The sequence below is a fragment of the Ascaphus truei genome, unplaced genomic scaffold (genome assembly GCF_040206685.1).
Source record: "Ascaphus truei isolate aAscTru1 unplaced genomic scaffold, aAscTru1.hap1 HAP1_SCAFFOLD_2062, whole genome shotgun sequence".
NCBI lineage: Eukaryota > Metazoa > Chordata > Amphibia > Anura > Ascaphidae > Ascaphus > Ascaphus truei.
In genome coordinates, this window is record NW_027454971.1 from 1 (window position 1) to 23,284 (window position 23,284).

Here is a 23,284-nt window from a genome sequence, read left to right on the forward strand (position 1 = left end):
CACCCCTGATATCTATGGATGGGACAGATACCCCCCGCAGACACAGACACAGACACAGACACACGCAGGGAGGGAGGGAGGGTCTGTAGTGTGACAGAGCATGCTAGCTTTGCCACCAGGACACTCCTTCTTGAACTTAAAAAGAAACCTATCTCCTTACCTCTTTCTGGATACCCCCTCTTACCAACAAGAGAGACAGGACCAGCTCTCCTCAGCTTACATTTTCCCCTTCCTTTCCTCTCACTTGAAAACTTTCTGCACCTGAGACAGTGGGAGGGGGGAGTTACAGCAAAGAAACAGCACCTCAATCCTGTCCCATTAGAAGCAGCAGCACAGTCTGCTGTCCCTCTTCTCCTCTTCTCTCACTCAAGTCATTTGCATGGGAGGGATGGAGCTGCTTGCTCTCTCTCTCTCTCTCTCTCTCTCTCTCTCTCTCTCTCTCTCTCTCTCTCTCTCTCTCTCTCTCTCTCTCCCCCTCTCTCTCTCTCTCTCTCTTTCTCTCTGTCTCTCTGTCTCTCTATTTCCAGGATTTAAAAGTTTTACACCTGCCAGACAGTCTATGTGATGATGTCACAAATAGTCCTCTGACATCACAGACACATGGTTAACATCCAACACACAGGCTGACTGGACATTTTGTGACCATTATCTGTCTTCATAAATATATAAAAAAAACATGCCAAACACATGCAACTTTGCTGGCATTTGCTTATTAAATTACTTTGGCCAACACCAGTCTGTGACTGTTGTTGTTTAATGCTATGGTCACAATCACAGCAGTATCACCAATAATGCAAGAAGGTTTTATGTATGTCTTCGTCTTCTTCTCTTGAGTCTATGAGCTGAAATGGGTGTCTCTTGGATCTCTGCTGGAGAAAATATTCACCTGTCTTGATGTCTCAGAGCTTAGAGGGAGGGGGTAAAAAACCTAGCACTAGTTGAGTTATTTTATGCCCACCCGCCTCAAATAAACAAAATAAAGTACACAATCCACTTTGCCTGCTCTCGTGTATTTTATTATTTGGCTATACCTAGATGTGCAATACTGATTTTGAATGCTATTGTTTCATACATCGCATCCTTTATAAAATTTTGGCGACAAACAATTGCTTCGATTATAAATATTGTAAGGGTTGGTCAAGTAAACGGTCGGGATTGACAAAAACCTCTGCCGAAACCCGGGATCGAACCAGGGACCTTTAGATCTTCAGTCTAACGCTCTCCCAACTGAGCTATTTCGGCTGCGCGAGAGGGTTTGGAAAGGTGTCTGGAGGGCGTCTGGAGGGGTCTGGAGGGTGTCTGGAGGGTGTCTGAAGCAGAATGTTAGCGGTTTTAGATATTTCTAAGAAATATCATGGTAAAACTAATAGGAGACATAAATGGAAGTACAGTATCATCCAGTTTGTAACCATAATGGGAATATACATTGCGCTTCCTTCACAGGAAATATAAACACCAATAAAACTTGGAGAATGCCGGGCATCGATCCCGGCTACCTCTTACATGCTAAGCAAGCGCTCTACCATTTGAGCTAATTCCCCTCTTTTGGGGTAGTTTGTCAGTCAGTGCTGGTTGCTTCAAGTTCTCCAGGCAGAGGCTGGCTGTCAACGTGCGCTGTTTAATCCTAGTTATCGGAAATAGCTCTGAGTCCAGGGGCTGTGGATGGTTGGGGGAGAATGATAGCAGAATCTACACATCCTCCCTGATTGTCTAGTGGTTAGGATTCGGCGTTTTCACCGCCGCGGCCCGGGTTCGATCCCCGGTCAGGGAAATGTTTGCTTTGAAATCCATATCTGATTCTTTTTCTGTCTATACATGCCTTAAGTCTACTGTTGACAGGAATTTCATTTTTTCCCCCATTGATTATAGATTTGCATAAAAGAGCGCTTGCTCATTTAATTAAGAAAACTGAAAGGCTATGGAGATGACGTTAAGAATTGTATTAAGTGAGCATGTCAATTGAAATATTCCAAGAAGAAATGCGCTAGTCTGGGAAACACAATAGCACCCCTGATATCTATGGATGGGACAGATACCCCCCGCAGACACAGACACAGACACAGACACACGCAGGGAGGGAGGGAGGGTCTGTAGTGTGACAGAGCATGCTAGCTTTGCCACCAGACACTCCTTCTTGAATTAAAAGAAACCTATCTCCTTACCTCTTTCTGGATACCCCCTCTTTACCAACAAGAGAGACAGGACCAGCTCTCCTCAGCTTACATTTTCCCCTTCCTTTCCTCTCACTTGAAAACTTTCTGCACCTGAGACAGTGGGAGGGGGAGATACAGCAAGAAACAGCACCTCAAATCCTGTCCCATTAGAAGCAGCAGCACAGTCTGCTGTCCCTCTTCTCCTCTTCTCTCACTCAAGTCATTTGCATGGGAGGGAGGAGCTGCTTGCTCTCTCTCTCTCTCTCTCTCTCTCTCTCTCTCCTCTCTCTCTCTCTCTCTCTCCCCCTCTCTCTCTCTCTCTCTCTCTCTCTTTCTCTCTGTCTCTCTGTCTCTCTATTTCCAGGATTTAAAAGTTTTACACCTGCCAGACAGTCTATGTGATGATGTCACAAATAGTCTCTGACATCACAGACACATGGTAACATCAACACACAGGCTGACTGGACATTTTGTGACCATATCTGTCTTCATAAAATATATAAAAAAAACATGCCAAACACATGCAACTTTGCTGGCATTTGCTTATTAAATACTTTGGCCAACACCAGTCTGTGAACTGTTGTTGTTTAATGCTATGGTCACAATCACAGCAGTATCACCAATAATGCAAGAAGGTTTTATGTATGTCTTCGTCTTCTTCTCTTGAGTCTATGAGCTGAAATGGGTGTCTCTTGGATCTCTGCTGGAGAAAATATTCACCTGTCTGATGTCTCAGAGCTTAGAGGGAGGGGGTAAAAAACCTAGCACTAGTTGAGTTATTTTTATGCCCACCCGCCTCAAATAACAAAATAAAGTACACAATCCACTTTGCCTGCTCTCGTGTATTTTATTATTTGGCTAATACCTAGATGTGCAATACTGATTTTGAATGCTATTGTTTCATACATCGCATCCTTTATAAAAATTTTGGCGACAAACAATTGCTTCGATTATAAATATTGTAAGGGTTTGGTCAATAAACGGTCGGGATTGACAAAAACCTCTGCCGAAACCCGGGATCGAACCAGGGACCTTTAGATCTTCAGTCTAACGCTCTCCCAACTGAGCTATTCGGCTGCGCGAGAGGGTTTGAAAAGGTGTCTGGAGGGCGTCTGGAGGTGTCTGGAGGGTGTCTGGAGGGTGTCTGAAGCAGAATGTTAGCGGTTTTAGATATTTCTAAGAAATATCATGGTAAAATAATAGGAGACATAATGGAAGTACAGTATCATCCAGTTTGTAACCATAATGGGAATATACATTGCGCTTCCTTCACAGGAAATATAAACACCAAAAAACTTGGAGAATGCGGGCATCGATCCCGCTACCTCTTACATGCTAAGCAAGCGCTCTACCATTTGAGCTAATTCCCCTCTTTTGGGGTAGTTTGTCAGTCAGTGCTGGTTGCTTCAAGTTCTCCAGGCAGAGGCTGGCTGTCAACGTGCGCTGTTTAATCCTAGTTATCGGAAATAGCTCTGAGTCCAGGGCTGTGGATGGTTGGGGGAGAATGATAGCAGAATCTACACATCCTCCCTGATTGTCTAGTGGTTAGGATTCGGCGTTTTCACCGCCGCGGCCCGGGTTCGATCCCCGGTCAGGGAAATGTTTGCTTTGAAATCCATATCTGATTCTTTTTCTGTTCATGCCTTAAGTCTACGGTTGACAGGAATTTCATTTTTTCCCCCATTGATTTTAGATTTGCATAAATAGAGCGCTTGCTCATTTAATTAGAAAACTGAAAGGCTTATGGAGATGACGTTAAGAATTGTATTAAGTGAGCATGTCAATTGAAATATTCCAAGAAGAAAATGCGCTAGTCTGGGAAACACAATAGCACCCTGATATCTATGGATGGGACAGATACCCCCCGCAGACACAGACACAGACACAGACACACGCAGGGAGGGAGGGAGGGTCTGTAGTGTGACAGAGCATGCTAGCTTTGCCACCAGACACTCCTTCTTGAATTAAAAGAAACCTATCTCCTTACCTCTTTCTGGATACCCCCTCTTTACCAACAAGAGACAGGACCAGCTCTCCTCAGCTTACATTTTCCCCTTCCTTTCCTCTCACTTGAAAACTTTCTGCACCTGAGACAGTGGGAGGGGGGAGATACAGCAAGAAACAGCACCTCAAATCCTGTCCCATTAGAAGCAGCAGCACAGTCTGCTGTCCCTCTTCTCCTCTTCTCTCACTCAAGTCATTTGCATGGGAGGGAGGAGCTGCTTGCTCTCTCTCTCTCTCTCTCTCTCTCTCTCTCTCTCTCTCTCTCTCTCTCTCTCTCTCTCTCTCTCTCTCTCCCCCTCTCTCTCTCTCTCTCTCTTTCTCTCTGTCTCTCTGTCTCTCTATTTCCAGGATTTAAAAGTTTTACACCTGCCAGACAGTCTATGTGATGATGTCACAAATAGTCTCTGACATCACAGACACATGGTAACATCAACACACAGGCTGACTGGACATTTTGTGACCATATCTGTCTTCATAAAATATAAAAAAAAAACATGCCAAACACATGCAACTTTGCTGGCATTTGCTTATTAAATACTTTGGCCAACACCAGTCTGTGAACTGTTGTTGTTTAATGCTATGGTCACAATCACAGCAGTATCACCAATAATGCAAGAAGGTTTTATGTATGTCTTCGTCTTCTTCTCTTGAGTCTATGAGCTGAAATGGGTGTCTCTTGGATCTCTGCTGAGGAAAATATTCACCTGTCTTGATGTCTCAGAGCTTAGAGGGAGGGGGTAAAAACCTAGCACTAGTTGAGTTATTTTTATGCCCACCCGCCTCAAATAAACAAAATAAAGTACACAATCCACTTTGCCTGCTCTCGTGTATTTTATTATTTGGCTAATACCTAGATGTGCAATACTGATTTTGAATGCTATTGTTTCATACATCGCATCCTTTATAAAATTTTGGCGACAAACAATTGCTTCGATTATAAATATTGTAAGGGTTGGTCAATAAACGGTCGGGATTGACAAAAACCTCTGCCGAAACCCGGGATCGAACCAGGGACCTTTAGATCTTCAGTCTAACGCTCTCCCAACTGAGCTATTTCGGCTGCGCGAGAGGGTTTGGAAAGGTGTCTGGAGGGCGTCTGGAGGTGTCTGGAGGGTGTCTGGAGGGTGTCTGAAGCAGAATGTTAGCGGTTTTAGATATTTCTAAGAAATATCATGGTAAAATAATAGGAGACATAATGGAAGTACAGTATCATCCAGTTTGTAACCATAATGGGAATATACATTGCGCTTCCTTCACAGGAAATATAAACACCAAAAACTTGGAGAATGCGGGCATCGATCCCGCTACCTCTTACATGCTAAGCAAGCGCTCTACCATTTGAGCTAATTCCCCTCTTTTGGGGTAGTTTGTCAGTCAGTGCTGGTTGCTTCAAGTTCTCCAGCAGAGGCTGGCTGTCAACGTGCGCTGTTTAATCCTAGTTATCGGAAATAGCTCTGAGTCCAGGGGCTGTGGATGGTTGGGGAGAATGATAGCAGAATCTACACATCCTCCCTGATTGTCTAGTGGTTAGGATTCGGCGTTTTCACCGCCGCGGCCCGGGTTCGATCCCCGGTCAGGGAAATGTTTGCTTTGAAATCCATATCTGATTCTTTTTCTGTTCATGCCTTAAGTCTACTGTTGACAGGAATTTCATTTTTTCCCCCATTGATTATAGATTGCATAAATAGAGCGCTTGCTCATTTAATTAAGAAAACTGAAAGGCTTATGGAGATGACGTTAAGAATTGTATTAAGTGAGCATGTCAATTGAAATATTCCAAGAAGAAAATGCGCTAGTCTGGGAAACACAATAGCACCCCTGATATCTATGGATGGGACAGATACCCCCCGCAGACACAGACACAGACACAGACACACGCAGGGAGGGAGGGAGGGTCTGTAGTGTGACAGAGCATGCTAGCTTTGCCACCAGACACTCCTTCTTGAATTAAAAGAAACCTATCTCCTTACCTCTTTCTGGATACCCCCTCTTTACCAACAAGAGAGACAGGACCAGCTCTCCTCAGCTTACATTTTCCCCTTCCTTTCCTCTCACTTGAAAACTTTCTGCACCTGAGACAGTGGGAGGGGGGAGATACAGCAAGAAACAGCACCTCAAATCCTGTCCCATTAGAAGCAGCAGCACAGTCTGCTGTCCCTCTTCTCCTCTTCTCTCACTCAAGTCATTTGCATGGAGGGAGGAGCTGCTTGCTCTCTCTCTCTCTCTCTCTCTCTCTCTCTCTCTCTCTCTCTCTCTCTCTCTCTCTCTCTCTCTCCCCCTCTCTCTCTCTCTCTCTTTCTCTCTGTCTCTCTGTCTCTCTATTTCCAGGATTTAAAAGTTTTACACCTGCCAGACAGTCTACACTGGCGACACACTTTATTCGAGCTCGGCTAGTCCCACGAATTCGGGTATACCGGGTGTATTGAGGTTTGTGACTGTTTTCTGCCCGAGTGCATTGAGGTATTTTCCAAGCAGGGATTGAAGCATTTTATTCCCGCTGGCTGCAATACTGCACAGTATATATATATATACTGCATACAATTCATGAATTTATGCCATCTGTAGACACTCGAAGCATTGCAGCCTATTAAATCCTAATCATTATCATTTAACAGATAAGCCGCCCGTCAGCCAGGCATGAACCCAGGCTGGGAAGGCAAACGCAACGGGGCTTGTCAGAGGTGAGGAGCGGCGCATTCCAGGTATCTGCCAGGTACATACTGGGTATTTGCTCGAATAAAGTGTGTCGGTGCAGTATGTGATGATGTCACAAATAGTCTCTGACATCACAGACACATGGTAACATCAACACACAGGCTGACTGGACATTTTGTGACCATATCTGTCTTCATAAAATATATAAAAAAAACATGCAAAACACATGCAACTTTGCTGGCATTTGCTTATTAAATACTTTGGCCAACACCAGTCTGTGAACTGTTGTTGTTTAATGCTATGGTCACAATCACAGCAGTATCACCAATAATGCAAGAAGGTTTTATGTATGTCTTCGTCTTCTTCTCTTGAGTCTATGAGCTGAAATGGGTGTCTCTTGGATCTCTGCTGGAGAAAATATTCACCTGTCTTGATGTCTCAGAGCTTAGAGGGAGGGGGTAAAAAACCTAGCACTAGTTGAGTTATTTTTATGCCCACCCGCCTCAAATAAACAAATTAAAGTACACAATCCACTTTGCCTGCTCTCGTGTATTTTATTATTTGGCTAATACCTAGATGTGCAATACTGATTTTGAATGCTATTGTTTCATACATCGCATCCTTTATAAAAATTTGGCGACAAACAATTGCTTCGATTATAAATATTGTAAGGGTTGGTCAATAAACGGTCGGGATTGACAAAAACCTCTGCCGAAACCCGGGATCGAACCAGGGACCTTTAGATCTTCAGTCTAACGCTCTCCCAACTGAGCTATTTCGGCTGCGCGAGAGGGTTTGGAAAGGTGTCTGGAGGGCGTCTGGAGGGTGTCTGGAGGGTGTCTGGAGGGTGTCTGAAGCAGAATGTTAGCGGTTTTAGATATTTCTAAGAAATATCATGGTAAAATAATAGGAGACATAATGGAAGTACAGTATCATCCAGTTTGTAACCATAATGGGAATATACATTGCGCTTCCTTCACAGGAAATATAAACACCAAAAAACTTGGAGAATGCGGGCATCGATCCCGCTACCTCTTACATGCTAAGCAAGCGCTCTACCATTTGAGCTAATTCCCCTCTTTTGGGGTAGTTTGTCAGTCAGTGCTGGTTGCTTCAAGTTCTCCAGGCAGAGGCTGGCTGTCAACGTGCGCTGTTTAATCCTAGTTATCGGAAATAGCTCTGAGTCCAGGGGCTGTGGATGGTTGGGGGAGAATGATAGCAGAATCTACACATCCTCCCTGATTGTCTAGTGGTTAGGATTCGGCGTTTTCACCGCCGCGGCCCGGGTTCGATCCCCGGTCAGGGAAATGTTTGCTTTGAAATCCATATCTGATTCTTTTTCTGTTCATGCCTTAAGTCTACTGTTGACAGGAATTTCATTTTTTCCCCCATTGATTATAGATTTGCATAAATAGAGCGCTTGCTCATTTAATTAAGAAAACTGAAAGGCTTATGGAGATGACGTTAAGAATTGTATTAAGTGAGCATGTCAATTGAAATATTCCAAGAAGAAAATGCGCTAGTCTGGGAAACACAATAGCACCCCTGATATCTATGGATGGGACAGATACCCCCCGCAGACACAGACACAGACACAGACACACGCAGGGAGGGAGGGAGGGTCTGTAGTGTGACAGAGCATGCTAGCTTTGCCACCAGACACTCCTTCTTGAATTAAAAGAAACCTATCTCCTTACCTCTTTCTGGATACCCCCTCTTTACCAACAAGAGAGACAGGACCAGCTCTCCTCAGCTTACATTTTCCCCTTCCTTTCCTCTCACTTGAAAACTTTCTGCACCTGAGACAGTGGGAGGGGGGAGATACAGCAAGAAACAGCACCTCAAATCCTGTCCCATTAGAAGCAGCAGCACAGTCTGCTGTCCCTCTTCTCCTCTTCTCTCACTCAAGTCATTTGCATGGGAGGGAGGAGCTGCTTGCTCTCTCTCTCTCTCTCTCTCTCTCTCTCTCTCTCTCTCTCTCTCTCTCCCCTCTCTCTCTCTCTCTCTCTCTCTCTTTCTCTCTGTCTCTCTGTCTCTCTATTTCCAGGATTTAAAAGTTTTACACCTGCCAGACAGTCTATGTGATGATGTCACAAATAGTCTCTGACATCACAGACACATGGTAACATCAACACACAGGCTGACTGGACATTTTGTGACCATATCTGTCTTCATAAAATATATAAAAAAAACATGCCAAACACATGCAACTTTGCTGGCATTTGCTTATTAAATACTTTGGCCAACACCAGTCTGTGAACTGTTGTTGTTTAATGCTATGGTCACAATCACAGCAGTATCACCAATAATGCAAGAAGGTTTTATGTATGTCTTCGTCTTCTTCTCTTGAGTCTATGAGCTGAAATGGGTGTCTCTTGGATCTCTGCTGGAGAAAATATTCACCTGTCTTGATGTCTCAGAGCTTAGAGGGAGGGGGTAAAAAACCTAGCACTAGTTGAGTTATTTTTATGCCCACCCGCCTCAAATAAACAAAATAAAGTACACAATCCACTTTGCCTGCTCTCGTGTATTTTATTATTTGGCTAATACCTAGATGTGCAATACTGATTTTGAATGCTATTGTTTCATACATCGCATCCTTTATAAAAATTTTGGCGACAAACAATTGCTTCGATTATAAATATTGTAAGGGTTGGTCAATAAACGGTCGGGATTGACAAAAACCTCTGCCGAAACCCGGGATCGAACCAGGGACCTTTAGATCTTCAGTCTAACGCTCTCCCAACTGAGCTATTTCGGCTGCGCGAGAGGGTTTGGAAAGGTGTCTGGAGGGCGTCTGGAGGGTGTCTGGAGGGTGTCTGGAGGGTGTCTGAAGCAGAATGTTAGCGGTTTTAGATATTTCTAAGAAATATCATGGTAAAATAATAGGAGACATAATGGAAGTACAGTATCATCCAGTTTGTAACCATAATGGGAATATACATTGCGCTTCCTTCACAGGAAATATAAACACCAAAAAACTTGGAGAATGCGGGCATCGATCCCGCTACCTCTTACATGCTAAGCAAGCGCTCTACCATTTGAGCTAATTCCCCTCTTTTGGGGTAGTTTGTCAGTCAGTGCTGGTTGCTTCAAGTTCTCCAGGCAGAGGCTGGCTGTCAACGTGCGCTGTTTAATCCTAGTTATCGGAAATAGCTCTGAGTCCAGGGGCTGTGGATGGTTGGGGGAGAATGATAGCAGAATCTACACATCCTCCCTGATTGTCTAGTGGTTAGGATTCGGCGTTTTCACCGCCGCGGCCCGGGTTCGATCCCCGGTCAGGGAAATGTTTGCTTTGAAATCCATATCTGATTCTTTTTCTGTTCATGCCTTAAGTCTACGGTTGACAGGAATTTCATTTTTTCCCCCATTGATTTTAGATTTGCATAAATAGAGCGCTTGCTCATTTAATTAAGAAAACTGAAAGGCTTATGGAGATGACGTTAAGAATTGTATTAAGTGAGCATGTCAATTGAAATATTCCAAGAAGAAAATGCGCTAGTCTGGGAAACACAATAGCACCCCTGATATCTATGGATGGGACAGATACCCCCCGCAGACACAGACACAGACACAGACACACGCAGGGAGGGAGGGAGGGTCTGTAGTGTGACAGAGCATGCTAGCTTTGCCACCAGACACTCCTTCTTGAATTAAAAGAAACCTATCTCCTTACCTCTTTCTGGATACCCCCTCTTTACCAACAAGAGAGACAGGACCAGCTCTCCTCAGCTTACATTTTCCCCTTCCTTTCCTCTCACTTGAAAACTTTCTGCACCTGAGACAGTGGGAGGGGGGAGATACAGCAAGAAACAGCACCTCAAATCCTGTCCCATTAGAAGCAGCAGCACAGTCTGCTGTCCCTCTTCTCCTCTTCTCTCACTCAAGTCATTTGCATGGGAGGGAGGAGCTGCTTGCTCTCTCTCTCTCTCTCTCTCTCTCTCTCTCTCTCTCTCTCTCTCTCTCTCTCTCTCTCTCTCCCCCTCTCTCTCTCTCTCTCTCTTTCTCTCTGTCTCTCTGTCTCTCTATTTCCAGGATTTAAAAGTTTTACACCTGCCAGACAGTCTATGTGATGATGTCACAAATAGTCTCTGACATCACAGACACATGGTAACATCAACACACAGGCTGACTGGACATTTTGTGACCATATCTGTCTTCATAAAATATATAAAAAAAACATGCCAAACACATGCAACTTTGCTGGCATTTGCTTATTAAATACTTTGGCCAACACCAGTCTGTGAACTGTTGTTGTTTAATGCTATGGTCACAATCACAGCAGTATCACCAATAATGCAAGAAGGTTTTATGTATGTCTTCGTCTTCTTCTCTTGAGTCTATGAGCTGAAATGGGTGTCTCTTGGATCTCTGCTGGAGAAAATATTCACCTGTCTTGATGTCTCAGAGCTTAGAGGGAGGGGGTAAAAAACCTAGCACTAGTTGAGTTATTTTTATGCCCACCCGCCTCAAATAAACAAAATAAAGTACACAATCCACTTTGCCTGCTCTCGTGTATTTTATTATTTGGCTAATACCTAGATGTGCAATACTGATTTTGAATGCTATTGTTTCATACATCGCATCCTTTATAAAAATTTTGGCGACAAACAATTGCTTCGATTATAAATATTGTAAGGGTTGGTCAATAAACGGTCGGGATTGACAAAAACCTCTGCCGAAACCCGGGATCGAACCAGGGACCTTTAGATCTTCAGTCTAACGCTCTCCCAACTGAGCTATTTCGGCTGCGCGAGAGGGTTTGGAAAGGTGTCTGGAGGGCGTCTGGAGGGTGTCTGGAGGGTGTCTGGAGGGTGTCTGAAGCAGAATGTTAGCGGTTTTAGATATTTCTAAGAAATATTCATGGTAAAATAATAGGAGACATAATGGAAGTACAGTATCATCCAGTTTGTAACCATAATGGGAATATACATTGCGCTTCCTTCACAGGAAATATAAACACCAAAAAACTTGGAGAATGCGGGCATCGATCCCGCTACCTCTTACATGCTAAGCAAGCGCTCTACCATTTGAGCTAATTCCCCTCTTTTGGGGTAGTTTGTCAGTCAGTGCTGGTTGCTTCAAGTTCTCCAGGCAGAGGCTGGCTGTCAACGTGCGCTGTTTAATCCTAGTTATCGGAAATAGCTCTGAGTCCAGGGGCTGTGGATGGTTGGGGAGAATGATAGCAGAATCTACACATCCTCCCTGATTGTCTAGTGGTTAGGATTCGGCGTTTTCACCGCCGCGGCCCGGGTTCGATCCCCGGTCAGGGAAATGTTTGCTTTGAAATCCATATCTGATTCTTTTTCTGTTCATGCCTTAAGTCTACTGTTGACAGGAATTTCATTTTTTCCCCCATTGATTATAGATTTGCATAAATAGAGCGCTTGCTCATTTAATTAAGAAAACTGAAAGGCTTATGGAGATGACGTTAAGAATTGTATTAAGTGAGCATGTCAATTGAAATATTCCAAGAAGAAAATGCGCTAGTCTGGGAAACACAATAGCACCCCTGATATCTATGGATGGGACAGATACCCCCCGCAGACACAGACACAGACACAGACACACGCAGGGAGGGAGGGAGGGTCTGTAGTGTGACAGAGCATGCTAGCTTTGCCACCAGACACTCCTTCTTGAATTAAAAGAAACCTATCTCCTTACCTCTTTCTGGATACCCCCTCTTTACCAACAAGAGAGACAGGACCAGCTCTCCTCAGCTTACATTTTCCCCTTCCTTTCCTCTCACTTGAAAACTTTCTGCACCTGAGACAGTGGAGGGGGGAGATACAGCAAGAAACAGCACCTCAAATCCTGTCCCATTAGAAGCAGCAGCACAGTCTGCTGTCCCTCTTCTCCTCTTCTCTCACTCAAGTCATTTGCATGGGAGGGAGGAGCTGCTTGCTCTCTCTCTCTCTCTCTCTCTCTCTCTCTCTCTCTCTCTCCCCCCCTCTCTCTCTCTCTCTCTTTCTCTCTGTCTCTCTGTCTCTCTATTTCCAGGATTTAAAAGTTTTACACCTGCCAGACAGTCTATGTGATGATGTCACAAATAGTCCTCTGACATCACAGACACATGGTAACATCAACACACAGGCTGACTGGACATTTTGTGACCATATCTGTCTTCATAAAATATATAAAAAAAACATGCCAAACACATGCAACTTTGCTGGCATTTGCTTATTAAATACTTTGGCCAACACCAGTCTGTGAACTGTTGTTGTTTAATGCTATGGTCACAATCACAGCAGTATCACCAATAATGCAAGAAGGTTTTATGTATGTCTTCGTCTTCTTCTCTTGAGTCTATGAGCTGAAATGGGTGTCTCTTGGATCTCTGCTGGAGAAAATATTCACCTGTCTTGATGTCTCAGAGCTTAGAGGGAGGGGGTAAAAAACCTAGCACTAGTTGAGTTATTTTTATGCCCACCCGCCTCAAATAAACAAAATAAAGTACACAATCCACTTTGCCTGCTCTCGTGTATTTTATTATTTGGCTAATACCTAGATGTGCAATACTGATTTTGAATGCTATTGTTTCATACATCGCATCCTTTATAAAAATTTTGGCGACAAACAATTGCTTCGATTATAAATATTGTAAGGGTTGGTCAATAAACGGTCGGGATTGACAAAAACCTCTGCCGAAACCCGGGATCGAACCAGGGACCTTTAGATCTTCAGTCTAACGCTCTCCCAACTGAGCTATTTCGGCTGCGCGAGAGGGTTTGGAAAGGTGTCTGGAGGGCGTCTGGAGGGTGTCTGGAGGGTGTCTGGAGGGTGTCTGAAGCAGAATGTTAGCGGTTTTAGATATTTCTAAGAAATATCATGGTAAAATAATAGGAGACATAATGAAGTACAGTATCATCCAGTTTGTAACCATAATGGGAATATACATTGCGCTTCCTTCACAGGAAATATAAACACCAAAAAACTTGGAGAATGCGGGCATCGATCCCGCTACCTCTTACATGCTAAGCAAGCGCTCTACCATTTGAGCTAATTCCCCTCTTTTGGGGAAGTTTGTCAGTCAGTGCTGGTTGCTTCAAGTTCTCCAGGCCAAGGCTGGCTGTCAACGTGCGCTGTTTAATCCTAGTTATCGGAAATAGCTCTGAGTCCAGGGGCTGTGGATGGTTGGGGGAGAATGATAGCAGAATCTACACATCCTCCCTGATTGTCTAGTGGTTAGGATTCGGCGTTTTCACCGCCGCGGCCCGGGTTTGATCCCCGGTCAGGGAAATGTTTGCTTTGAAATCCATATCTGATTCTTTTTCTGTTCATGCCTTAAGTCTACGGTTGACAGGAATTTCATTTTTTCCCCCATTGATTTTAGATTTGCATAAATAGAGCGCTTGCTCATTTAATTAAGAAAACTGAAAGGCTTATGGAGATGACGTTAAGAATTGTATTAAGTGAGCATGTCAATTGAAATATTCCAAGAAGAAAATGCGCTAGTCTGGGAAACACAATAGCACCCCTGATATCTATGGATGGGACAGATACCCCCCGCAGACACAGACACAGACACAGACACACGCAGGGAGGGAGGGAGGGAGGGAGGGAGGGTCTGTAGTGTGACAGAGCATGCTAGCTTTGCCACCAGACACTCCTTCTTGAATTAAAAGAAACCTATCTCCTTACCTCTTTCTGGATACCCCCTCTTTACCAACAAGAGAGACAGGACCAGCTCTCCTCAGCTTACATTTTCCCCTTCCTTTCCTCTCACTTGAAAACTTTCTGCACCTGAGACAGTGGGAGGGGGGAGATACAGCAAGAAACAGCACCTCAAATCCTGTCCCATTAGAAGCAGCAGCACAGTCTGCTGTCCCTCTTCTCCTCTTCTCTCACTCAAGTCATTTGCATGGGAGGGAGGAGCTGCTTGCTCTCTCTCTCTCTCTCTCTCTCTCTCTCTCTCTCTCTCTGCCCCTCTCTCTCTCTCTCTCTTTCTCTCTGTCTCTCTGTCTCTCTATTTCCAGGATTTAAAAGTTTTACACCTGCCAGACAGTCTATGTGATGATGTCACAAATAGTCTCTGACATCACAGACACATGGTAACATCAACACACAGGCTGACTGGACATTTTGTGACCATATCTGTCTTCATAAAATATATAAAAAAAACATGCCAAACACATGCAACTTTGCTGGCATTTGCTTATTAAATACTTTGGCCAACACAGTCTGTGAACTGTTGTTGTTTAATGCTATGGTCACAATCACAGCAGTATCACCAATAATGCAAGAAGGTTTTATGTATGTCTTCGTCTTCTTCTCTTGAGTCTATGAGCTGAAATGGGTGTCTCTTGGATCTCTGCTGGAGAAAATATTCACCTGTCTTGATGTCTCAGAGCTTAGAGGGTGGGGTAAAAAACCTAGCACTAGTTGAGTTATTTTTATGCCCACCCGCCTCAAATAAACAAAATAAAGTACACAATCCACTTTGCCTGCTCTCGTGTATTTTATTATTTGGCTAATACCTAGATGTGCAATACTGATTTTGAATGCTATTGTTTCATACATCGCATCCTTTATAAAAATTTTGGCGACAAACAATTGCTTCGATTATAAATATTGTAAGGGTTGGTCAATAAACGGTCGGGATTGACAAAAACCTCTGCCGAAACCCGGGATCGAACCAGGGACCTTTAGATCTTCAGTCTAACGCTCTCCCAACTGAGCTATTTCGGCTGCGCGAGAGGGTTTGGAAAGGTGTCTGGAGGGCGTCTGGAGGGTGTCTGGAGGGTGTCTGGAGGGTGTCTGAAGCAGAATGTTAGCGGTTTTAGATATTTCTAAGAAATATCATGGTAAAATAATAGGAGACATAATGGAAGTACAGTATCATCCAGTTTGTAACCATAATGGGAATATACATTGCGCTTCCTTCACAGGAAATATAAACACCAAAAAACTTGGAGAATGCGGGCATCGATCCCGCTACCTCTTACATGCTAAGCAAGCGCTCTACCATTTGAGCTAATTCCCCTCTTTTGGGTAGTTTGTCAGTCAGTGCTGGTTGCTTCAAGTTCTCCAGGCAGAGGCTGGCTGTCAACGTGCGCTGTTTAATCCTAGTTATCGGAAATAGCTCTGAGTCCAGGGCTGTGGATGGTTGGGGGAGAATGATAGCAGAATCTACACATCCTCCCTGATTGTCTAGTGGTTAGGATTCGGCGTTTTTCACCGCCGCGGCCCGGGTTCGATCCCCGGTCAGGGAAATGTTTGCTTTGAAATCCATATCTGATTCTTTTTCTGTTCATGCCTTAAGTCTACTGTTGACAGGAATTTCATTTTTTCCCCATTGATTATAGATTTGCATAAATAGAGCGCTTGCTCATTTAATTAAGAAAACTGAAAGGCTTATGGAGATGACGTTAAGAATTGTATTAAGTGAGCATGTCAATTGAAATATTCCAAGAAGAAAATGCGCTAGTCTGGGAAACACAATAGCACCCCTGATATCTATGGATGGGACAGATACCCCCCGCAGACACAGACACAGACACAGACACACGCAGGGAGGGAGGGAGGGTCTGTAGTGTGACAGAGCATGCTAGCTTTGCCACCAGACACTCCTTCTTGAATTAAAAGAAACCTATCTCCTTACCTCTTTCTGGATACCCCCTCTTTACCAACAAGAGAGACAGGACCAGCTCTCCTCAGCTTACATTTTCCCCTTCCTTTCCTCTCACTTGAAAACTTTCTGCACCTGAGACAGTGGGAGGGGGGAGATACAGCAAGAAACAGCACCTCAAATCCTGTCCCATTAGAAGCAGCAGCACAGTCTGCTGTCCCTCTTCTCCTCTTCTCTCACTCAAGTCATTTGCATGGGAGGGAGGAGCTGCTTGCTCTCTCTCTCTCTCTCTCTCTCTCTCTCTCTCTCTCTCTCTCTCTCTCTCTCTCTCTCTCTCTCCCCCTCTCTCTCTCTCTCTCTCTCTTTCTCTCTGTCTCTCTGTCTCTCTATTTCCAGGATTTAAAAGTTTTACACCTGCCAGACAGTCTATGTGATGATGTCACAAATAGTCTCTGACATCACAGACACATGGTAACATCAACACACAGGCTGACTGGACATTTTGTGACCATATCTGTCTTCATAAAATATATAAAAAAAACATGCCAAACACATGCAACTTTGCTGGCATTTGCTTATTAAATACTTTGGCCAACACCAGTCTGTGAACTGTTGTTGTTTAATGCTATGGTCACAATCACAGCAGTATCACCAATAATGCAAGAAGGTTTTATGTATGTCTTCGTCTTCTTCTCTTGAGTCTATGAGCTGAAATGGGTGTCTCTTGGATCTCTGCTGAGAAAATATTCACCTGTCTTGATGTCTCAGAGCTTAGAGGGAGGGGTAAAAACCTAGCACTAGTTGAGTTATTTTTATGCCCACCCGCCTCAAATAAACAAAATAAAGTACACAATCCACTTTGCCTGCTCTCGTGTATTTTATTATTTGGCTAATACCTAGATGTGCAATACTGATTTGAATGCTATTGTTTCATACATCGCATCCTTTATAAAAATTTTGGCGACAAACAATTGCTTCGATTATAAATATTGTAAGGGTTGGTCAATAAACGGTCGGGATTGACAAAAACCTCTGCCGAAACCCGGGATCGAACCAGGGACCTTTAGATCTTCAGTCTAACGCTCTCCCAACTGAGCTATTTCGGCTGCGCGAGAGGGTTTGGAAAGGTGTCTGGAGGGCGTCTGGAGGGTGTCTGGAGGGTGTCTGGAGGGTGTCTGAAGCAGAATGTTAGCGGTTTTAGATATTTCTAAGAAATATCATGGTAAAATAATAGGAGACATAATGGAAGTACAGTATCATCCAGTTGTAACCATAATGGGAATATACATTGCGCTTCCTTCACAGGAAATATAAACACCAAAAAACTTGGAGAATGCGGGCATCGATCCCGCTACCTCTTACATGCTAAGCAAGCGCTCTACCATTTGAGCTAATTCCCCTCTTTTGGGGTAGTTTGTCAGTCAGTGCTGGTTGCTTCAAGTTCTCCAGGCAGAGGCTGGCTGTCAACGTGCGCTGTTTAATCCTAGTTATCGGAAATAGCTCTGAGTCCAGGGGCTGTGGATGGTTGGGGGAGAATGATAGCAGAATCTACACATCCTCCCTGATTGTCTAGTGGTTAGGATTCGGCGTTTTCACCGCCGCGGCCCGGGTTCGATCCCCGGTCAGGGAAATGTTTGCTTTGAAATCCATATCTGATTCTTTTTCTGTTCATGCCTTAAGTCTACGGTTGACAGGAATTTCATTTTTTCCCCCATTGATTATAGATTTGCATAAATAGAGCGCTTGCTCATTTAATTAAGAAAACTGAAAGGCTTATGGAGATGACGTTAAGAATTGTATTAAGTGAGCATGTCAATTGAAATATTCCAAGAAGAAAATGCGCTAGTCTGGGAAACACAATAGCACCCCTGATATCTATGGATGGGACAGATACCCCCCGCAGACACAGACACAGACACAGACACACGCAGGGAGGGAGGGAGGGAGGGAGGGAGGGTCTGTAGTGTGACAGAGCATGCTAGCTTTGCCACCAGACACTCCTTCTTGAATTAAAAGAAACCTATCTCCTTACCTCTTTCTGGATACCCCCTCTTTACCAACAAGAGAGACAGGACCAGCTCTCCTCAGCTTACATTTTCCCCTTCCTTTCCTCTCACTTGAAAACTTTCTGCACCTGAGACAGTGGGAGGGGGAGATACAGCAAGAAACAGCACCTCAAATCCTGTCCCATTAGAAGCAGCAGCACAGTCTGCTGTCCCTCTTCTCCTCTTCTCTCACTCAAGTCATTTGCATGGGAGGGAGGAGCTGCTTGCTCTCTCTCTCTCTCTCTCTCTCTCTCTCTCTCTCTCTCCCCCTCTCTCTCTCTCTCTTTCTCTCTGTCTCTCTGTCTCTCTATTTCCAGGATTTAAAAGTTTTACACCTGCCAGACAGTCTATGTGATGATGTCACAAATAGTCTCTGACATCACAGACACATGGTAACATCAACACACAGGCTGACTGGACATTTTGTGACCATATCTGTCTTCATAAAATATATAAAAAAAACATGCCAAACACATGCAACTTTGCTGGCATTTGCTTATTAAATACTTTGGCCAACACCAGTCTGTGAACTGTTGTTGTTTAATGCTATGGTCACAATCACAGCAGTATCACCAATAATGCAAGAAGGTTTTATGTATGTCTTCGTCTTCTTCTCTTGAGTCTATGAGCTGAAATGGGTGTCTCTTGGATCTCTGCTGGAGAAAATATTCACCTGTCTTGATGTCTCAGAGCTTAGAGGGTGGGGGTAAAAAACCTAGCACTAGTTGAGTTATTTTTATGCCCACCCGCCTCAAATAAACAAAATAAAGTACACAATCCACTTTGCCTGCTCTCGTGTATTTTATTATTTGGCTAATACCTAGATGTGCAATACTGATTTTGAATGCTATTGTTTCATACATCGCATCCTTTATAAAAATTTTGGCGACAAACAATTGCTTCGATTATAAATATTGTAAGGGTTGGTCAATAAACGGTCGGGATTGACAAAAACCTCTGCCGAAACCCGGGATCGAACCAGGGACCTTTAGATCTTCAGTCTAACGCTCTCCCAACTGAGCTATTTCGGCTGCGCGAGAGGGTTTGGAAAGGTGTCTGGAGGGCGTCTGGAGGGTGTCTGGAGGGTGTCTGGAGGGTGTCTGAAGCAGAATGTTAGCGGTTTTAGATATTTCTAAGAAATATCATGGTAAAATAATAGGAGACATAATGGAAGTACAGTATCATCCAGTTTGTAACCATAATGGGAATATACATTGCGCTTCCTTCACAGGAAATATAAACACCAAAAAACTTGGAGAATGCGGGCATCGATCCCGCTACCTCTTACATGCTAAGCAAGCGCTCTACCATTTGAGCTAATTCCCCTCTTTTGGGGTAGTTTGTCAGTCAGTGCTGGTTGCTTCAAGTTCTCCAGGCAGAGGCTGGCTGTCAACGTGCGCTGTTTAATCCTAGTTATCGGAAATAGCTCTGAGTCCAGGGGCTGTGGATGGTTGGGGGAGAATGATAGCAGAATCTACACATCCTCCCTGATTGTCTAGTGGTTAGGATTCGGCGTTTTCACCGCCGCGGCCCGGGTTCGATCCCCGGTCAGGGAAATGTTTGCTTTGAAATCCATATCTGATTCTTTTTCTGTTCATGCCTTAAGTCTACTGTTGACAGGAATTTCATTTTTTCCCCCATTGATTATAGATTTGCATAAATAGAGCGCTTGCTCATTTAATTAAGAAAACTGAAAGGCTTATGGAGATGACGTTAAGAATTGTATTAAGTGAGCATGTCAATTGAAATATTCCAAGAAGAAAATGCGCTAGTCTGGGAAACACAATAGCACCCCTGATATCTATGGATGGGACAGATACCCCCCGCAGACACAGACACAGACACAGACACACGCAGGGAGGGAGGGAGGGTCTGTAGTGTGACAGAGCATGCTAGCTTTGCCACCAGACACTCCTTCTTGAATTAAAAGAAACCTATCTCCTTACCTCTTTCTGGATACCCCCTCTTTACCAACAAGAGAGACAGGACCAGCTCTCCTCAGCTTACATTTTCCCCTTCCTTTCCTCTCACTTGAAAACTTTCTGCACCTGAGACAGTGGGAGGGGGGAGATACAGCAAGAAACAGCACCTCAAATCCTGTCCCATTAGAAGCAGCAGCACAGTCTGCTGTCCCTCTTCTCCTCTTCTCTCACTCAAGTCATTTGCATGGGAGGGAGGAGCTGCTTGCTCTCTCTCTCTCTCTCTCTCTCTCTCTCTCTCTCTCTCTCTCTCTCTCTCTCTCTCTCTCTCTCTCTCCCCCTCTCTCTCTCTCTCTCTCTCTTTCTCTCTGTCTCTCTGTCTCTCTATTTCCAGGATTTAAAAGTTTTACACCTGCCAGACAGTCTATGTGATGATGTCACAAATAGTCTCTGACATCACAGACACATGGTAACATCAACACACAGGCTGACTGGACATTTTGTGACCATATCTGTCTTCATAAAATATATAAAAAAAACATGCCAAACACATGCAACTTTGCTGGCATTTGCTTATTAAATACTTTGGCCAACACCAGTCTGTGAACTGTTGTTGTTTAATGCTATGGTCACAATCACAGCAGTATCACCAATAATGCAAGAAGGTTTTATGTATGTCTTCGTCTTCTTCTCTTGAGTCTATGAGCTGAAATGGGTGTCTCTTGGATCTCTGCTGGAGAAAATATTCACCTGTCTTGATGTCTCAGAGCTTAGAGGGAGGGGGTAAAAAACCTAGCACTAGTTGAGTTATTTTTATGCCCACCCGCCTCAAATAAACAAAATAAAGTACACAATCCACTTTGCCTGCTCTCGTGTATTTTATTATTTGGCTAATACCTAGATGTGCAATACTGATTTTGAATGCTATTGTTTCATACATCGCATCCTTTATAAAAATTTTGGCGACAAACAATTGCTTCGATTATAAATATTGTAAGGGTTGGTCAATAAACGGTCGGGATTGACAAAAACCTCTGCCGAAACCCGGGATCGAACCAGGGACCTTTAGATCTTCAGTCTAACGCTCTCCCAACTGAGCTATTTCGGCTGCGCGAGAGGGTTTGGAAAGGTGTCTGGAGGGCGTCTGGAGGGTGTCTGGAGGGTGTCTGGAGGGTGTCTGAAGCAGAATGTTAGCGGTTTTAGATATTTCTAAGAAATATCATGGTAAAATAATAGGAGACATAATGGAAGTACAGTATCATCCAGTTTGTAACCATAATGGGAATATACATTGCGCTTCCTTCACAGGAAATATAAACACCAAAAAACTTGGAGAATGCGGGCATCGATCCCGCTACCTCTTACATGCTAAGCAAGCGCTCTACCATTTGAGCTAATTCCCCTCTTTTGGGGTAGTTTGTCAGTCAGTGCTGGTTGCTTCAAGTTCTCCAGGCAGAGGCTGGCTGTCAACGTGCGCTGTTTAATCCTAGTTATCGGAAATAGCTCTGAGTCCAGGGGCTGTGGATGGTTGGGGGAGAATGATAGCAGAATCTACACATCCTCCCTGATTGTCTAGTGGTTAGGATTCGGCGTTTTCACCGCCGCGGCCCGGGTTCGATCCCCGGTCAGGGAAATGTTTGCTTTGAAATCCATATCTGATTCTTTTTCTGTTCATGCCTTAAGTCTACGGTTGACAGGAATTTCATTTTTTCCCCCATTGATTATAGATTTGCATAAATAGAGCGCTTGCTCATTTAATTAAGAAAACTGAAAGGCTTATGGAGATGACGTTAAGAATTGTATTAAGTGAGCATGTCAATTGAAATATTCCAAGAAGAAAATGCGCTAGTCTGGGAAACACAATAGCACCCCTGATATCTATGGATGGGACAGATACCCCCCGCAGACACAGACACAGACACAGACACACGCAGGGAGGGAGGGAGGGTCTGTAGTGTGACAGAGCATGCTAGCTTTGCCACCAGACACTCCTTCTTGAATTAAAAGAAACCTATCTCCTTACCTCTTTCTGGATACCCCCTCTTTACCAACAAGAGAGACAGGACCAGCTCTCCTCAGCTTACATTTTCCCCTTCCTTTCCTCTCACTTGAAAACTTTCTGCACCTGAGACAGTGGGAGGGGGGAGATACAGCAAGAAACAGCACCTCAAATCCTGTCCCATTAGAAGCAGCAGCACAGTCTGCTGTCCCTCTTCTCCTCTTCTCTCACTCAAGTCATTTGCATGGGAGGGAGGAGCTGCTTGCTCTCTCTCTCTCTCTCTCTCTCTCTCTCTCTCTCTCTCCCCCTCTCTCTCTCTCTCTCTTTCTCTCTGTCTCTCTGTCTCTCTATTTCCAGGATTTAAAAGTTTTACACCTGCCAGACAGTCTATGTGATGATGTCACAAATAGTCTCTGACATCACAGACACATGGTAACATCAACACACAGGCTGACTGGACATTTTGTGACCATATCTGTCTTCATAAAATATATAAAAAAACATGCCAAACACATGCAACTTTGCTGGCATTTGCTTATTAAATACTTTGGCCAACACCAGTCTGTGAACTGTTGTTGTTTAATGCTATGGTCACAATCACAGCAGTATCACCAATAATGCAAGAAGGTTTTATGTATGTCTTCGTCTTCTTCTCTTGAGTCTATGAGCTGAAATGGGTGTCTCTTGGATCTCTGCTGGAGAAAATATTCACCTGTCTTGATGTCTCAGAGCTTAGAGGGTGGGGGTAAAAAACCTAGCACTAGTTGAGTTATTTTTATGCCCACCCGCCTCAAATAAACAAAATAAAGTACACAATCCACTTTGCCTGCTCTCGTGTATTTTATTATTTGGCTAATACCTAGATGTGCAATACTGATTTTGAATGCTATTGTTTCATACATCGCATCCTTTATAAAAATTTTGGCGACAAACAATTGCTT

The 23,284-nt window shown here is 44.0% G+C and overlaps 21 non-coding genes across 21 annotated transcripts; 10 read left to right on the plus strand and 11 right to left on the minus strand.

The window, feature by feature from the left end:
• Positions 1 to 1,169: 1,169 nt before the first annotated feature.
• Positions 1,170 to 1,242, minus strand: TRNAF-GAA (transfer RNA phenylalanine (anticodon GAA)). The gene has a single exon. It is a non-coding gene; the product is annotated as a tRNA-Phe (tRNA).
• A 457-nt stretch (positions 1,243 to 1,699) lies between these two features.
• On the plus strand, positions 1,700 to 1,771 carry TRNAE-UUC (transfer RNA glutamic acid (anticodon UUC)). Its single transcript has one exon. It is a non-coding gene; the product is annotated as a tRNA-Glu (tRNA).
• Positions 1,772 to 3,157: 1,386 nt separating this feature from the next.
• Positions 3,158 to 3,229, minus strand: TRNAF-GAA (transfer RNA phenylalanine (anticodon GAA)). The gene has a single exon. It is a non-coding gene; the product is annotated as a tRNA-Phe (tRNA).
• Positions 3,230 to 3,680: 451 nt separating this feature from the next.
• Positions 3,681 to 3,752, plus strand: TRNAE-UUC (transfer RNA glutamic acid (anticodon UUC)). Its single transcript has one exon. It is a non-coding gene; the product is annotated as a tRNA-Glu (tRNA).
• A 1,392-nt stretch (positions 3,753 to 5,144) lies between these two features.
• TRNAF-GAA (transfer RNA phenylalanine (anticodon GAA)) lies at positions 5,145 to 5,217 on the minus strand. The gene has a single exon. It is a non-coding gene; the product is annotated as a tRNA-Phe (tRNA).
• A 449-nt stretch (positions 5,218 to 5,666) lies between these two features.
• TRNAE-UUC (transfer RNA glutamic acid (anticodon UUC)) lies at positions 5,667 to 5,738 on the plus strand. The gene has a single exon. It is a non-coding gene; the product is annotated as a tRNA-Glu (tRNA).
• Positions 5,739 to 7,521: 1,783 nt separating this feature from the next.
• Positions 7,522 to 7,594, minus strand: TRNAF-GAA (transfer RNA phenylalanine (anticodon GAA)). The gene has a single exon. It is a non-coding gene; the product is annotated as a tRNA-Phe (tRNA).
• Positions 7,595 to 8,047: 453 nt separating this feature from the next.
• On the plus strand, positions 8,048 to 8,119 carry TRNAE-UUC (transfer RNA glutamic acid (anticodon UUC)). Its single transcript has one exon. It is a non-coding gene; the product is annotated as a tRNA-Glu (tRNA).
• Positions 8,120 to 9,500: 1,381 nt separating this feature from the next.
• TRNAF-GAA (transfer RNA phenylalanine (anticodon GAA)) lies at positions 9,501 to 9,573 on the minus strand. Its single transcript has one exon. It is a non-coding gene; the product is annotated as a tRNA-Phe (tRNA).
• Positions 9,574 to 10,026: 453 nt separating this feature from the next.
• Positions 10,027 to 10,098, plus strand: TRNAE-UUC (transfer RNA glutamic acid (anticodon UUC)). Its single transcript has one exon. It is a non-coding gene; the product is annotated as a tRNA-Glu (tRNA).
• A 1,390-nt stretch (positions 10,099 to 11,488) lies between these two features.
• Positions 11,489 to 11,561, minus strand: TRNAF-GAA (transfer RNA phenylalanine (anticodon GAA)). The gene has a single exon. It is a non-coding gene; the product is annotated as a tRNA-Phe (tRNA).
• A 453-nt stretch (positions 11,562 to 12,014) lies between these two features.
• Positions 12,015 to 12,086, plus strand: TRNAE-UUC (transfer RNA glutamic acid (anticodon UUC)). The gene has a single exon. It is a non-coding gene; the product is annotated as a tRNA-Glu (tRNA).
• A 1,368-nt stretch (positions 12,087 to 13,454) lies between these two features.
• On the minus strand, positions 13,455 to 13,527 carry TRNAF-GAA (transfer RNA phenylalanine (anticodon GAA)). Its single transcript has one exon. It is a non-coding gene; the product is annotated as a tRNA-Phe (tRNA).
• Positions 13,528 to 13,979: 452 nt separating this feature from the next.
• On the plus strand, positions 13,980 to 14,051 carry TRNAE-UUC (transfer RNA glutamic acid (anticodon UUC)). Its single transcript has one exon. It is a non-coding gene; the product is annotated as a tRNA-Glu (tRNA).
• Positions 14,052 to 15,427: 1,376 nt separating this feature from the next.
• TRNAF-GAA (transfer RNA phenylalanine (anticodon GAA)) lies at positions 15,428 to 15,500 on the minus strand. The gene has a single exon. It is a non-coding gene; the product is annotated as a tRNA-Phe (tRNA).
• Positions 15,501 to 17,413: 1,913 nt separating this feature from the next.
• TRNAF-GAA (transfer RNA phenylalanine (anticodon GAA)) lies at positions 17,414 to 17,486 on the minus strand. The gene has a single exon. It is a non-coding gene; the product is annotated as a tRNA-Phe (tRNA).
• Positions 17,487 to 17,938: 452 nt separating this feature from the next.
• On the plus strand, positions 17,939 to 18,010 carry TRNAE-UUC (transfer RNA glutamic acid (anticodon UUC)). The gene has a single exon. It is a non-coding gene; the product is annotated as a tRNA-Glu (tRNA).
• Positions 18,011 to 19,383: 1,373 nt separating this feature from the next.
• TRNAF-GAA (transfer RNA phenylalanine (anticodon GAA)) lies at positions 19,384 to 19,456 on the minus strand. Its single transcript has one exon. It is a non-coding gene; the product is annotated as a tRNA-Phe (tRNA).
• Positions 19,457 to 19,909: 453 nt separating this feature from the next.
• TRNAE-UUC (transfer RNA glutamic acid (anticodon UUC)) lies at positions 19,910 to 19,981 on the plus strand. The gene has a single exon. It is a non-coding gene; the product is annotated as a tRNA-Glu (tRNA).
• A 1,398-nt stretch (positions 19,982 to 21,379) lies between these two features.
• Positions 21,380 to 21,452, minus strand: TRNAF-GAA (transfer RNA phenylalanine (anticodon GAA)). Its single transcript has one exon. It is a non-coding gene; the product is annotated as a tRNA-Phe (tRNA).
• Positions 21,453 to 21,905: 453 nt separating this feature from the next.
• Positions 21,906 to 21,977, plus strand: TRNAE-UUC (transfer RNA glutamic acid (anticodon UUC)). The gene has a single exon. It is a non-coding gene; the product is annotated as a tRNA-Glu (tRNA).
• The last annotated feature ends 1,307 nt before the right edge of the window (positions 21,978 to 23,284 follow it).